This window comes from Natator depressus, chromosome 13 (genome assembly GCF_965152275.1).
Source record: "Natator depressus isolate rNatDep1 chromosome 13, rNatDep2.hap1, whole genome shotgun sequence".
Taxonomy (NCBI): Eukaryota; Metazoa; Chordata; order Testudines; family Cheloniidae; genus Natator; species Natator depressus.
The window spans coordinates 27,543,870-27,558,184 of NC_134246.1; the positions used below are offsets into that span (position 1 = coordinate 27,543,870).

General features: G+C 46.6%; 1 pseudogene; it reads right to left on the reverse strand.

Annotated features, from left to right (window-relative positions):
• Window positions 1-7,714: 7,714 nt before the first annotated feature.
• LOC141997671 (perilipin-3-like) lies at window positions 7,715-10,986 on the reverse strand (annotated as a pseudogene).
• Window positions 10,987-14,315: the final 3,329 nt, after the last annotated feature.

The window sequence follows — 14,315 nt, forward strand, 5'->3', positions numbered from 1 at the left end:
AGCCACAGGCTATGGAGTGGGAGGAAGGTTTTGTCCAGAGGCCGGGGGAATTAATGCTCTGGTTTCTGGAGCAGGACGCACGGTTCAGGGAACAGGAGCTCTCCCAAAGGCACCGGGAGCATGCCCTTTTGCAGTCCATGATACAAATGGTGAGGGAACAGATTTGGGTCCTGCCTCCCACAATAGCCACTGCCAGTATCCGCAAGCTGGCACCTCCTCCTCTGACTCCACATCCTTCTGCATCTGCAGCCTACTAAGCTGCTGAGACGGAGGACACCAGCCCCCATGATGCGGGGAGGCCGCAGCACTCCAGGCACTGCACCGGCATCCAAAACCCCTCCCAGGGGGAGCCCTGTGACCATGCAGGAGATTGATGAGCCCAAGACGGGGCCTGAAGGCCAGTATGTGTCCAGCCCCCAAGCCCCATGCAGGAGATGCCCCCATTTGTCCCCCTGGAACATTCTCCACAGCCATGCCCCCCTTGTCTGGGGAAGCTGTTCTCCCCTCCTGCGGGGAAAGGGGAGATGAAGGCCAAGGACATGGGTCACAGGCAGTGAAGTTGTAATGTTCTTCGGGGCATCTGATCGGTTCTGTTTTAATTCTCAGTTCCTTTAAAAAATGCTCAGAGTTATGCTACATGCACTAGTTTCAATAAATGTGTGTTTCCTTTATTGATGTGTGGACCCTTCATTGGGGCTGTGGTGAACACCTACATTTTTTGTCCACCCTTCGGCTGTGGGACCCTCCAGTCCGTGCCTTGAGTCATGTAACTGTCTGGGGCAGAGATCTGTAAAGTCCTCTCTGGCCTTCCCAGAACCACCTCCCAATCCCCTGTCCAAGTGTGTGTGAATACAGGGAAGCTGGAGACATGAGGAAAGTATACTGTGCATGGAAATAACTGGTAACTTTATGACCTAGAGAAAGAAAGATGGGCTGGGTGAACTTCCCTGTGGGTTTTACAAAACAGAGAACAGGAAAAGCAAAGTGAAATACTTGCCATCACACCCTGAACAGCACTAAAATGTCACCTTCCCCCACCCCTCAAAAACTAGCACCACTTTGAACCCTGGGGTTACTCACAGTTAACAGCCAGTAAGTGCCCGTCTCCCCACACGCAATCACAGTTGCCAGGAAATGGTTGTAAGAGCTCCTCACACCCCCCTTCACCAACGATTCTCAAGGTCCTCGGGCACTGAGCAATCCCCCTAAACTGTGGTGCAGCTAACAGGTGTGAGCATTAACACAAAATGAAAGTGCAATTTAACTTGGCAGGCACCTTCCGCATAAGCCAGAAGGTGTTGTTCCCATGGAGGTGCACTGTCCCAATTATCTGTACTGAGTCTTTAACGAAACGACTGGATAATGACCATCAGCGGGAGGGTGAGTGGGAATATTCCCTGCAAGGTGTTGTTCCTGGGATTGTTTTTACAACAGCTGCATGGGGTGGGGCACTTTGTTTCAGACCAGGCTGAGGTCACCCTCTGCCCACCTGCTGTTCCAAGATGTAGGCACAAATTGCATCCCAGATTTCCCTGGCCTACTGTGATCCAGCAACCAGTATGAACGTTCACTGGATCAGGCTGTCTATAAACGCTTTGGAAGCCAGTCCTCTCCAGTGTCCATTCTGTCCTAAAGTACTTGCCTTTAGTCTAACAAATGTTATGAAGCACACGTGCCACAATAAAGCAGACAGCTTGGCCACACTGGCATCCAGCAAGGTGTATAGGCTTTGCCAGTGAGCCTTCAGCCACCAAAAGGCATGCTGCACTACCATCCTGCTGATGCTTAGTTTGTAGCTGAATTCTCATTCTGGCAGGTCATTGATGTAGGGGTAGGATTTCATTAGCCAGGGTAGGAGCAGGTATGTGGGGTCCCCGAGAATAAATTTGAGCATGGAGACACCATACAGAACCCCATCATTTCTGGGGAATAAAGTCACTTTTTCCTCCTTCAAGTACAGTCTCAATGTCCTTAGCACCCTGGTGTCATGAACCTTCCCTGCGTGTCCAACGTTAGTGATTATGAACCTGCCTTTGTGGTCCACTGGGCCTTGAAAAACGAGTGAATAATACCCTTTCTGACTGATGTATTCACTCACTACTTGGGGAGGGGGGGGCAAAGTATGGGATGTGGGTGCCACTTCCCCACGCCATTTGGAAATCCCATTTTCTGGGACCCAGCAATAATTTCCAGAACTTTTGTGATGGCGACCACCCATGGGTAGATGGGAGTGTTGTTAGTTTCACAAACCAGCACCATAATGGGCCCAACAGTGGACTTCCCCACCCACAAGTGGTTTGTGACTGAACCATAGCTGTCCAGCATTGCCAGCTTCCAGAGGGCAATAGCCACCCACTTCTACACCTGTACAGATCTCCAGAACCAAGTGGTTTGCCACTGTAGGCTAGAAGCCAACTTCTCACAGAGCTCCAGGAACATCCGCTTCCTCATTCTGAAGCTCTGCAGCCACTGCTCATCATCCCAGGTTTCCAAGACAACGTGATCCCACCACACCGTGCTGATCCTCCGGGCCCAGAAGCAGCTGTCCAATCATAGATAATACAGTCACAGCACCAGCAACCTCCTGCGTTTCTCTGTCATTTAGCATCAGTGGATCAGTCACTGTCCCAGTCTCTCACTTTTGGCTTGTGAGAAAGGTTTGAGGGCATTCAACCAACGTTCTTGCAGGTCAGGTACTGCAACACAAGCACATTTGTCCTGCAAGAAGGAGCAGTGGCAGAACCACATCATCAGTCACTTGCTCCACGTCTTCCACTAAGATGGGCAGGGGAGAGCAGTGAGTGGGAGCTGTCATCGCCAAATGTGTGAAGGCATCTGCAATACCACCAGCAGCAAGCAGGACCCTAGAACGTCTCCTGTGACACAGATACCACCCTGGAAATGCTAGCACTGACCAGGTGTACCAAAAATTACAGCGTGGATATAGGTATTCCTGGGTCCAGAGCATATACCTGTGTCCACCACAGGATATCTGGACATTCAGCACAGATATAGGGTACATGGGCGAGCATACCCACACTCCAGTACCCATGTCCAGAGGCCAGTGTAGATGTAACTTGAGTGCCTTCCACAGGAAGCCATCAGGAATTTTTACAAGCATTATTGAATTCAGCCTCCCAGCCCTCTTTTTGAACATTATCTCCACTTTAGAGATGGGGGGATAGCAAGACACAGAGGCTCAGGTCCTCAAAGATATTTAGGCTCCTCACTTTCATGGAAATCAATAAGGGACTGGGCCAGAGAGATGAAGCCATTTGGCCAAGATCACACAGCAAGCCAGTGGCAGAGGTAGAAATAGAATCCAGACCTCCTGTCTGCTTTAATCACGAGGCCGTTTTAATGTTCAGTAAGGAACCATTTATTTCCCCTACCACTGCCTATTACCCCACCCTTGCAGCCCTTATTGGTCAGGGCAGACCATGTTTTATTTGTCTTGCTTTCTCAAGCTGTCAGTCTAGTGAAGCCCACCACACGGCTTTATAAAGACGGAGAAGCAGCTTAGCTGGGAAGCATACAGAGTATGCATCCGATGAAGTGAGCTGTAGCTCACGAAAGCTTATGCTCAAATAAATTGGTTAGTCTCTTAGGTGCCACAAGTACTCCTTTTCTTTTTAGAGTATTTAAATGGTTTGTAGATATTTATCTCCATTCAACAGTTGGCAAACATGCCAGTAAGGAGCCTTTAGACCCATTAATTTTCTGTAGTCATAGTATTATCAGTAGCTCGGGCTGGACAAAGAATATATTTCGATTGTTACAGGTAGGTTGTGACGGAGTGAAGCTGAGCCTGCTTGTGTAACTCACACACCTTCTGGGTGTGGTGTTCTGTCCCATCTAGTGGCATCGAGACCAGAGAGACAGAGACAGAGTTAATGAGTCTGCTCTACAGCGTTACCTAAAACGCATATGGCTTTTAGGTCATGCAGTAGAGGCTCATGCATTAAGCTCCAGAGGTCCCAGGTTTGAGCCCGCCCACTGATGACTGGGGTCTGTTGGTGTTACACTTGCTCCCTTTTTTTTTTTTCCTCCTGTGCTGGTTCCTGATCTTAATAATACAGACTACAAACTAGCATGAGGGAGTATGGCAGACTGGACTACATAGCGAGGAGAATGAGAAACTCTAGTTACTCATTTGAGATTTTCCAGTGACCCTCTTTTGGTTCTCCTCCAGTGCAGCCAATAAAATCTGGGCATGAAGTGAACGAGGATACCAAAAAAAAAGAAAAGAAAGGGGAAAAGCTGCCTCATTTCCCAAGTGCAGTCCCTCTTGTGCATCAAATGAGGCAGGAGTCCTGTTGAAAAAAAGTGCAATGTGACCATGTAACTAGAGCCTGTATCGCAATTATGGCTGAGCAAATAATTTTTTTTTTCAGTTCGGTAGCTAAACCGAAAAACCTGGAAGAAAATTCACTTTGTTTCAAACCAAAACAAAAAACAGAAAAAAAAATTGTTTGGGTCAAAATGAAATGGCAAAATGGTTCATTCTGACATTTTCTGAAACAAATTGTTTCAACATTTGGGGGGGGGGGGAGGTGGGAAATCAAGGGTTTTTTTTTCCCAGATGAAACAATTCACACAACTAACTCAAATTCATTAGTTTTGGTGTCCTGAAAAATAAATTTTTGATGAATTTACTATTTGCCAGAAATTTTTTTCCCCAAGATGGATAGATATGCACAAAACAACTTTTCGTCTAGCATCTTCAAACTTGAGAGCTTGACTTTTCAACTGTAACACTATTCTCTCACTGTAGGTTTCATACAGAATAGCAAATAAACTAAGGAAATTACTTCCTGCAGTAAGTATAGGGAAGTAGCATATATCATATTCTAGGGTGGTGACTAGATAACCATCAGCTTTTTAGTGATGACAACAGTAGTATTTCCGTTATGAAGATCAACCATGCCTTCAAGGACATTTGCTTTGCATTTAAATAAGTTTTGTTTCACAGAAATTTCCCTATGCTCTCAGCTATCTCAGGGAAGAGACTAATTATATATAGCTGCTCCTTTGTTGAGCCATTATTCATATTGATAGCTGCATCCCATCTTGCAACTATTTTCCCTGAGCAAGCTTCTGGAGTAGTAGGTCTTATCAACTTCCTAGAGGTTTTTGTTTGACTTTCACATCATCCTTCTCAGTGATGACCTATTCTTTGCCCCTCATTTTCTCTTGCTCTTACTACATATAGTTTGATATGGAAAAGACCTTTTCTGTCTTCTAGTCCATCTCTCTAAGCCTGCACAAACTCCATCTCCACAATATAGCTTCTGGTTTCATTTACTCCAGGTTTGAAAACTTCATTCAGTCTCTAGACAATTGTTTTTTTTCGGAGCTTAACTAAAAGTGTGTCCCTCTGATTTGACTAAACTCCTCAGGGGAGGGATGGGCCAGGTCCATGTCTAGCAGGACCATTGCAGTTTTTAGCTCTTAGTTGCTACTAGGTTCATTCCAGTTGCTCTGTTTTCCTTGTGAGAGTTTTCAATGGCCGTCCCCATATTAAGCTTTTTCATTTTCTTCCTTTTACAGTGGATGCATCACTTACTGCTATCCTGAAGTATTACTCCATCCTTGCGTATGACTTTGAGAGAACTCTAGCTACTCATCCTCTAGCTAAACTTCAACAAACAAAGTAGTGCATTAAAGGACTTAAGATTGTAAAGTCAAACCTTCAAGTTAGGAAATGTCCAATTCAAGGATGCCTGGCCTCTCCTGAAATGCCAATGGTGAACTTCTGCTGTTGTATTCAGAGGTAGTTACTTAGCCACTCACAAAGAGATTTTTAACATTTGTAATGGTTAGGTTACTTCTCCAAGATATATTGAGCTAGCTTCTCTTCCCCCACAAACTGGTTAAACCTTATGTCATGTGCCACAATGGTGATGACCCCACCCAGTTTGGTCCCACGTGATACTTTAGTTCTTTGCCATGAGAGGACACATGAATTCCAACAGATGGAGTTGCTTAGGTAGCAGGCAAGAAGCTGTGCATTTACAAGAAAGCTTCACTCATTCATCTTTTATGGGTTCCTCAGTTAGGAAAGATGTTACCTGCTGCTGCTGCTTTCTCTGCTTACTGGAGTGTGAAACTAGGGGTGAGAGGGAGTTCTCTGGGGTAAGTGATGTAGTTCAGGCTGCCCCTATTCTCTCCCCTGGGGGCTTAAAGTATTAAATCTACTTCAGAACGACATTTGCTCTTGCTGTATGGGAAACAAGCACCTTGGTGAGAGCAAACAGTCTTCTTTTAGCTCAGTTGACTTGAAGAGGTGAAAGGGGGAACCCAGCCTAGAAAACACAGCTGTGGAGTGGTAGCAGCAGGGTCAAGCTCAACCGCTGCCCTAGTAGATACTGCTCTAGCCCTCCTGTGTTATCCAAGGTGCAGAAGCGACACCTATGCTTGTCAGCCTTAGGGTTGACAATTACCAGTCAGTGCTGACTAGGACCCTCCACCATGTGTTCAATAAGCAGCTAGTTCAGGAGACCCACAGAGTGGTGTTGATGCAGACAGAGCACTTCCCTGGAGAGGAAAGCTTGTGTAGTTTTGTTTCTCCCCCCACCTATGAGAACATGTAAGCATACAAGTCGCACTTCTTCCTACCTCCTAAAATGTGTGCATGTAGCAACTCCTGGCTCCTCTGCTGCTAGCACCCACCCTTAAGCACAGTTAGTTCATCCTGATTCAGGAAGCACAAAAGTCATTCCCCTCCTCCTGCCAGCTGCATAGTGAGTGTTAGAGGTAGGCTGCAACGTCTCACACTTTAGACCTCCCCCACACCGTTCACCCAGCCTCAGTAGCAAGCAAGGTCAGGCTAACAAAGGAGCAGGGCTCCTGCTCCCAGCTTAACAGAGGGTTAGGGGAATAGTTAGTGAGACATGGAGAACACTCAAGAATCACAGCACAGATGTTGAGACTTGAAAATAAAATAGTTTTCAGGAGAGCTCTTAGTCAGATCTTTTCAGGCAGCTTTTACATTTTGGACAGCCACCCAGCACCAGCTTTGCTTCTTTGTTGGAGTTAATGCAGATAAGTGTTGCAATACACCCAGTTTATTGCTTAGAGTATAGAGGAGACTGGATATCAGCATTTCAGGCTCTAGCCTGAAAGATTACTGCACTGGAAAGAAATCCTCCGGAAGTTTTTTGCTCTAGACCCCTGCATAACAGCTGTCTGTCAGGCCATAAAAATAGAACTATTAATTCAATGTTTACACCCTCCACATCCAGGAAATTTGTACTAGGCTATGAAATAGATCTAGAAAATGCTTGAAGCACCCCTGATTGGGTTAGGTCTCCTAGTACTCTATTCCTTCCCACCCAGCTTTGATTAAGTGAATAGCAATACAATACACAATTGATATGTACCATTTGCATGGAGAACCACCTTAAGAGGTCTCAAGACTAAACACTGAGGGACATTCCAGCTTAAGCGGTATTATCTAACCCATGGCATTGGGTAAGTGTGGGTGAGGGAAATGTAGTTCAGAGCCCACACAGCTCATCAATACCACTTCAGTTGATTTCCTGCAAGATTATGCTGCACTAGGATTCTATAGTAGGCTTGGATAGGTGGACTTTCAGCCTCCTCTTCGAGGAGAACTGCAATTTTATGTGACAGCAGGTTATTCTTCCCCCATCAGCTGCCTTATGACTAGAAAAGTAATGCTTGCGTTTGACAAGAATGCTAGCAGGGTTCTCTAATCTATCTCTGCCCTACAATCTTCCTGGTACTGCAATTCTGAAGAGGTTCTGCCACAGAGGGTAAAGGGTCCCACTAGCCAGGACAGGTGAGCCTTATGTACCACATATTCAAACAGTTCATCCACATACTCCTGGGCCTTGAGCAGCTTCTGCTTGCTGCAGGTCAGGATACTGGTGGACAGGTCCTGGAAGGAGTTGGCCTTGGAGAAGGCAGCATGGACCTCTTGCAGATTGTGATGAGCCTGCTGCATCTTGTCCTGAACACTGGTTGGAAGGCCTTGGACTAGAATCACTAGGTTCAAGCATATGGTCTGCAGCTGCTGGGTGATTCTCCAAGACATGACTAGAACCAGGGTATCCACCTGCTGGGGTAAAGCAAATCAGTGTGTGTTTGAGAAGATATTAATGGGCAGGATAGAGCGCCACTGCCAACATGAGTTAGTATTCAAGTACCTCTGGCTGTGCAGAACCATTGTCAATTACTGCAAGCTCCTTCTTAGTCCACTCCAGCCACAACTGGTGCAGCTTCTGCTGACCCTTGTGTAGTTTCTTACCCACTCTGCTTGACAGTCTCAGTCTGAAGTGGGGACAAGAACAAGGTGTTTTCAAACTGTACTGTAGGAGGACCAGCCTATGAACAAATGGTACCAGTACAGACAGTCTGCTGGACAGAAGTGTCAGACATGGCTCTTATGGATATCAGAGAGAGGACTGCAGTCATGTAGGTTAAGCCAGAACAGAATGCTTTAGAGGAAAGTTTTGTGGTTTGCCCTTTGGGGCAGGGTTGTCCCAAAAAGCTACTAGCACAGATTAAGGATTGCCTACCAGATCAATGGTGTGGTGGATCCGAGAGAGGTTCTCCTGCATACTCTGATGGAGCAGTCTCACTTTGCTCACAGACTGCAGGTAGGTGCGCTAGCGGAGTTCAGTGGCCAGAGACCCCAGACGCACAAAGTACTTCTGCTGCTGTTCCACAGAAGCCACCTCAAATGCCTTCACAGATGCTGCTAGTTTAGCTAAGGGAGAGAAGAGGATACAATTTAGGCAGCCCTGCCAGTGCAGAGGCTTCAGTCAGCAAGACCATGGCTATTTCAGAGCCCTTATTAACATCTGGGTCAGCAGTCTTTTCCCTTAGGAGTACAATCACCAGGATAGGAACATGGGGGTGAAGATACATCAGCTCCCTGGAAAGTAGGTGTGTTCCCATCTAAGTGGTATTTGCCACTTGCTTGGGAGCCTCCCCCTGCCTCACTACATTCCATTTCCAGTGTCATGTAGGTTGCCCAGAAGAGAGACTGACTGGAGATTCAGGGAATTAGTTACCCTTATTGATGACCATTATCTACATTTGTTTCCACAGCAGAGTCTGGGAATTATTCCTCTGGATACATGTATTTAAGTAATGTTTTAGCAACCCTTTAGTCAGAGTAATAGGATTGAGACCTAGATTGTTGGCACATGAGAGAAAACTAGTGCAAGGGGAGTCTAAGACTTATGCTTTGGTTTGGGAAGTCCAACAGCTATGGTTTATTAGCATCATCCAAGTATTTCCCCAACCTAGTTCATCATCTGTGATGGGGAGGGAGTGATCTACCAGGTCTACCGATTTCCCCTGCATGGCTTCTGCTCCACTCACAGGCCCCACTCTGGAGCTCATGACTGTGCTCATGCCACTGGTTACTGCTGATTTTGCTGCCTGCATGGTCTTGTCCAGCACCTCAGTCACTCTGCTGTTCATGGCATCCCTGGTACCTGTCACCAGCTCTTTGGCATCCAAAAGAGCCTAGAAAAAATCAAAGGTAATCACTTCATGCTACTCAACATCCATGACTATTTCAAGGAGGGAACTAAAGTTACAGGATAGAAGCAGATGTGACCCCTCAAGGGATGCTCGCAAAGAAGACACCAGGTCAATGGAGTAGACACCACTGAACTAGTCAGAAGGCCACAGCAGGGGTCAGAAGTGTACAGCCTCTCTGGAGAGAGGGTCATATAAATCTCCCCACTGTATTTTTCATTGAATGCATCCAATGAAGTGAGCTGTACCTCACAAAAGCTTATGCTCAAATAAATTTGTTAGTCTCTAAGGTGCCACAAGTACTCCTTTTCTTTTTGTGAATATAGACGAATACAGCTGCTACTCTAAAACCAGTCTACTCTAGTTAGTGGTCTCAGTTTAGCCATCCAAGTTTGGAAGCTTTGGCATAAGGTATAGCTAGCTACAGCAATGAGGAAGTGGTCAGTTCCCACCATACCCAGCCTTGAAACTCAAGGGATTGACAGCATTTAGCTAAATAGAAATATTTAGCAGACCATGGCCCTCAAAGAGCTAGTTACCTTATCAGTTGGCTGTTGAAGGATTGGCAGCTTCTCCTCCAGCTTATCCAGTCCTTTGCAGGCAAATTCATTTGCTGCTGCAACTGTAAAAGTTGACACCGTGAATAAAGTTTCCCAAATCTTTGTTTAAAAAATGAACTCTAGTAGCGGAGAGTCCTTCCTGCTCTTTGATTTTCTGGTTCTGCAATATCCTTGCCATAGGCCAAGACACAGGCTCTCTTCTCAAGTGTTAGCCTATAGCTATTGTGGGAAGTGTGTCTGATTAGAGAATGTCTCTCAGAGACTTCCCCTTTCTCAATTATATTTCATGGACAAGCTTCATTTATAGGGTCATTAACCAACCCCAGGAAAAACCTTAACTTGGCATCTCCTTTCCTGTGAGGGGAGCCTTTTACTATAACCCAGTGCCAATACCACATGTAATTACTCAGTGGAAACATCTCCAGACAAGAGATTCTGAGCATAATGCAAGACCTCTGTTGTGACCTCATTCTTTCCCCAGACACGGCACTTGTTAATGCTGACTATTAGCAAGTGTTATTGAGGTTTTCATTGTACCATGAGGGAGATTACCGTGTAGTACATTTCCTTATCTGTCAAAAGCAGAAGGAAGCTCTGATGCTGCCAAGGGAATTTACCCAACCTTAATCCCTTAAGACTGTTTGCTCACAGCTTCTTGTTTTAATATAGAAAGTGTAAGGGAGTTCTAAAGGCATGGATGCCTCCCACCTTCCTCTGGTATGTGGGGATATGCAGGGAGCCCAGCTGTTTCATCTCTAGGCTTTAACATCAGTGGCGTCTGAAAACCAAGAGCGGGGGGGGGAAGCCTTGCAGATGTTGCATCTGGTCAGCAATTCAAGCTGATTCTTCTAGTTCTTGGATCCTAATGAGCCAATGGATTTTAAAAATACACAGAGGGCTCACCTAACATGTTTATGGTAATGGCTTCTGGGTGGCAATGTTACAAGTAGCAACGCCATGGCTGAGTTAAGGAGCTTGCTCCTTGTGATTGCCAATAAAAACTTTTGCACTCCTCCCCACCCCTCTCTTGTAGAATGCCACTTTTCGCAGATTTTTCTTAGAGCATGTTTTAAATGTTGTTGGTATTATTGACTTGCATCTGATGAAGTGGGTTTTAGCCCATGAAAGCTTATGCCCAAATAAATTTGTTAGTCTCTAAGGTGCCACAAGTACTCCTCGGCTTTTTTGCTGATACAGACTAACACGGCTACCACTCTGAAACCTGTATAACAATGGTGGGTTATTGGGATTTCTGATATGATTGTATCTATCTAACTTAACAGGGGGCAAACAGGAAAGCAACACAATACATGTAGACAAGGCCACCCCCACGCACACTAGAAAGACAATGAAGCAAGCTGCTAGATCCCACTAGTCTCCCACAAGTTGCAGGCCTTGTTTCGCTGAAGTTAGAGCCTGGAGATTAAAAAAAAAATTAAAATCCTTTCCTGTTGGGGGGACACTTGTCAGAATCTGACTCCAGGGAGATAGGTGGACACAGAGAGAGACTCTGCCCATGGAGTCTAAGCTATAGGGCCTTCCAAGATCCAGGGAACGGTACAGCCTGTTCTATTGTTTTAAAGATCTGTTTGCTCTGAAAGCTTTTGTTCTAAGCAAATAATGCTTTGCTCTATGGAGGCTGCTTGGTCACTGGTTTACCACTATCATTGCTCCCAAATCGAAAAGGAACAGAGCTGCAGGTACTGAACACAAGTCAGGCCTGCTGAGGCATAGGCACTGGAACAATCTGTATAGTAGGGATGCTGAAAGCCATTGAACAAAACTGTAAACCCTGTGAATGATAGAAACCACTGCAAACCAGGGGGTGTTGTCTCACGCCCAGCATCCCTAGTTCCAGCACCTCTGTGCTAAGGTAATCACAGTTAGCACCTGGGAACTGCAATCCAAGGCTCAGTCTGAGAGTAGGAGAACCACATGATCCATCCTGAGTGAGGTGACAGCTTGTGGCCTGGGCGCACTTAAATATACCTGGAGGGGTTGGAGGTGCTATAACAAATTACCTATTTTAACCCTGAGGAGAGGGGAAGGGAAATCATAAAGTGCTGATCCTAAAACTTATCATTGGTCCAAGCCTGACTATTGCGTAGCCTGGGCCTTAGGTCAGTGTCATTGTTTATAGCAGTGGTTCTCAACCTTTTTGGGCGCAGGACCCATTTGTAAGTATTTATGGCCAGTCGTGACCCAGGAAATAGTCTGGGGATGGAGGCTCTGGGGCAGAGCCATCACTAGGCATTTTAGCACCAAGGGTGAGCAAGCATATTTGTGCCCCCTACCAGAGGTAGCACATGGGGGCACACGAGCTCGTGTGCCCCACCCCCCGGTTTTTTGGTTGTGCCCTCCCAACCTAGACAGACTTGGTGGCTAGCTGAGTCAGGGAATGAAGGTGGCGTGCCCTCCCTGAGCCCGCTGCATGGGTAGGGTTACAACCTGGCTGGTATTTGATGGGCCTAGCCTCGTTTTTTATTGATTTGCCAGTTGCCAGAAAAATAATTTAATCTGCTGGGGGTGGGGGGCTTACGTGGGTCTAAGATTTGCATTATTATCACACTACACTGGGATCTCTAATGTTAAACGTTTCAGTGTCCAGCTGAAGATACTGCAGTATTCCCACTTCTGCAGTTTAGCCAATAACAGATCAAAACTGTTGATAATACAGCAGCTGTCTACCCACCAACACATAAGCACACCACACGCGTGTGTGAGAGAGGGTTTGAGTCATGAGAGAGTGAGGAAACGTGCAACATTATCTATCTTATATGTGTTATCTCTCTACATACTATGGTTGGCTGTTGAAGGGGGGATGCGGAGTTGCTTTGTGGTTGGGAGTTGGGGTTGCAGCAGGCTTGCCTTGTGGGGGGTGGTGTCAGTTTTTTGCATTTCAAAGATGGTAACTGAACACGTGGGACTGGCCCCACCGAGCCCCGCCGCACATGGCTGGCCCTAGCTGCCTGGCATTGCCGGCCTAAGCTACCCTGCAGCTCTGCACCTTGAGCAGCTGCCCTGCTCACCCCACCCCGGTCACGGCCCTGTCCTGGGGTGGTTTTGGTCGGATCCTGCCCCCCCGGGGCTTACTTGCCTCCTGTTATCATGATGGCTGGGCCTAACCTGAGTGGCGTTGGGACCCTACAGGCTGCAATGCCTAGAGCAGGAAGGCAAGCCCAGCCAGCCGTGCGGGACAGGAGCCATGGGAACTACCACGCCACCCTTTGAAACATTCTGGTGGGCCGAGGGATGTGCTGGCTGCTGCTTCCCTCAGCCCCCATTGGCCTGGAACGGCGAACCACGGCCAGTGGGAGCTACAGTAGGCCGAACCTGCGGACGCTGCAGGTAAACAAACCGTCCCAGCCCGCCAGCGGATTTCCCTGATGGGCTGCATGCCAAAGGTTACTGATCCCTGGTCTATGTCGTCTTCCATCACTTATGACATTTTTTTATTTGTCATTGAAATGTCTTCAGCTATGTCAAACTTCATCACTTAAGCTTTCTTACAACGCTTGGCGCCGGAACTTGAATTGCTGAGTCACACATTCATAATGAGAAATGCTTTTCCTAACTAGCAACTGTTGTGACGTAGGCTATGCCTTCCAGGACAGACCAGCTGGTTGAAAGGTAGCTGTCAATCAACGAGCTGGCGGTCTCAATTGGTGTCACATGTGGTGAACAAATCACTTTCCACCTAGGATTCTCTCTTTCTGGATCCCAATAAGACTGCAACCACATTCCATCTCCCATTGGTCAGGACAAGCAATGCACCAGACTTGCATGTGCTCCCCATATGCTGATCCCAGTAGCTGTATATTAAGGGCAGAGTGAAGGGTGCACTGTATAGTGCTTGGATTGGTGAGTAGAAATTCAGGCAGGAACAGAGGTGAGTGGGCTGGTTTCTAAGTGTTAGAATTGTTTAAACCCTGATGGTTCTGTTTTTTAATATAATGTAGTCAGTTGTTTCTCCTTGCTGTGCCAACGTGGGGGGAAGAGGAGTAATTGTTTTTAAGCAGAGGGGTGATTTTTCTATTGCTGCTCTCTCTCTCTCTCTGAGAGAGACCTATTCTCCTGTTTTAATGCTCTTTTAAATTTAAAGGTATTTCTTATCTTGTTGATTAAAGTTTTTGGTCTCCATAGAAGGTAGAATACTGGAAAGAAGCTGCAGGGTGTTTGTCTAACAGCAGGACTAACTTTATATTTGGGCTGGGAGTGATAAAAGGCTAGGGTGTGGAG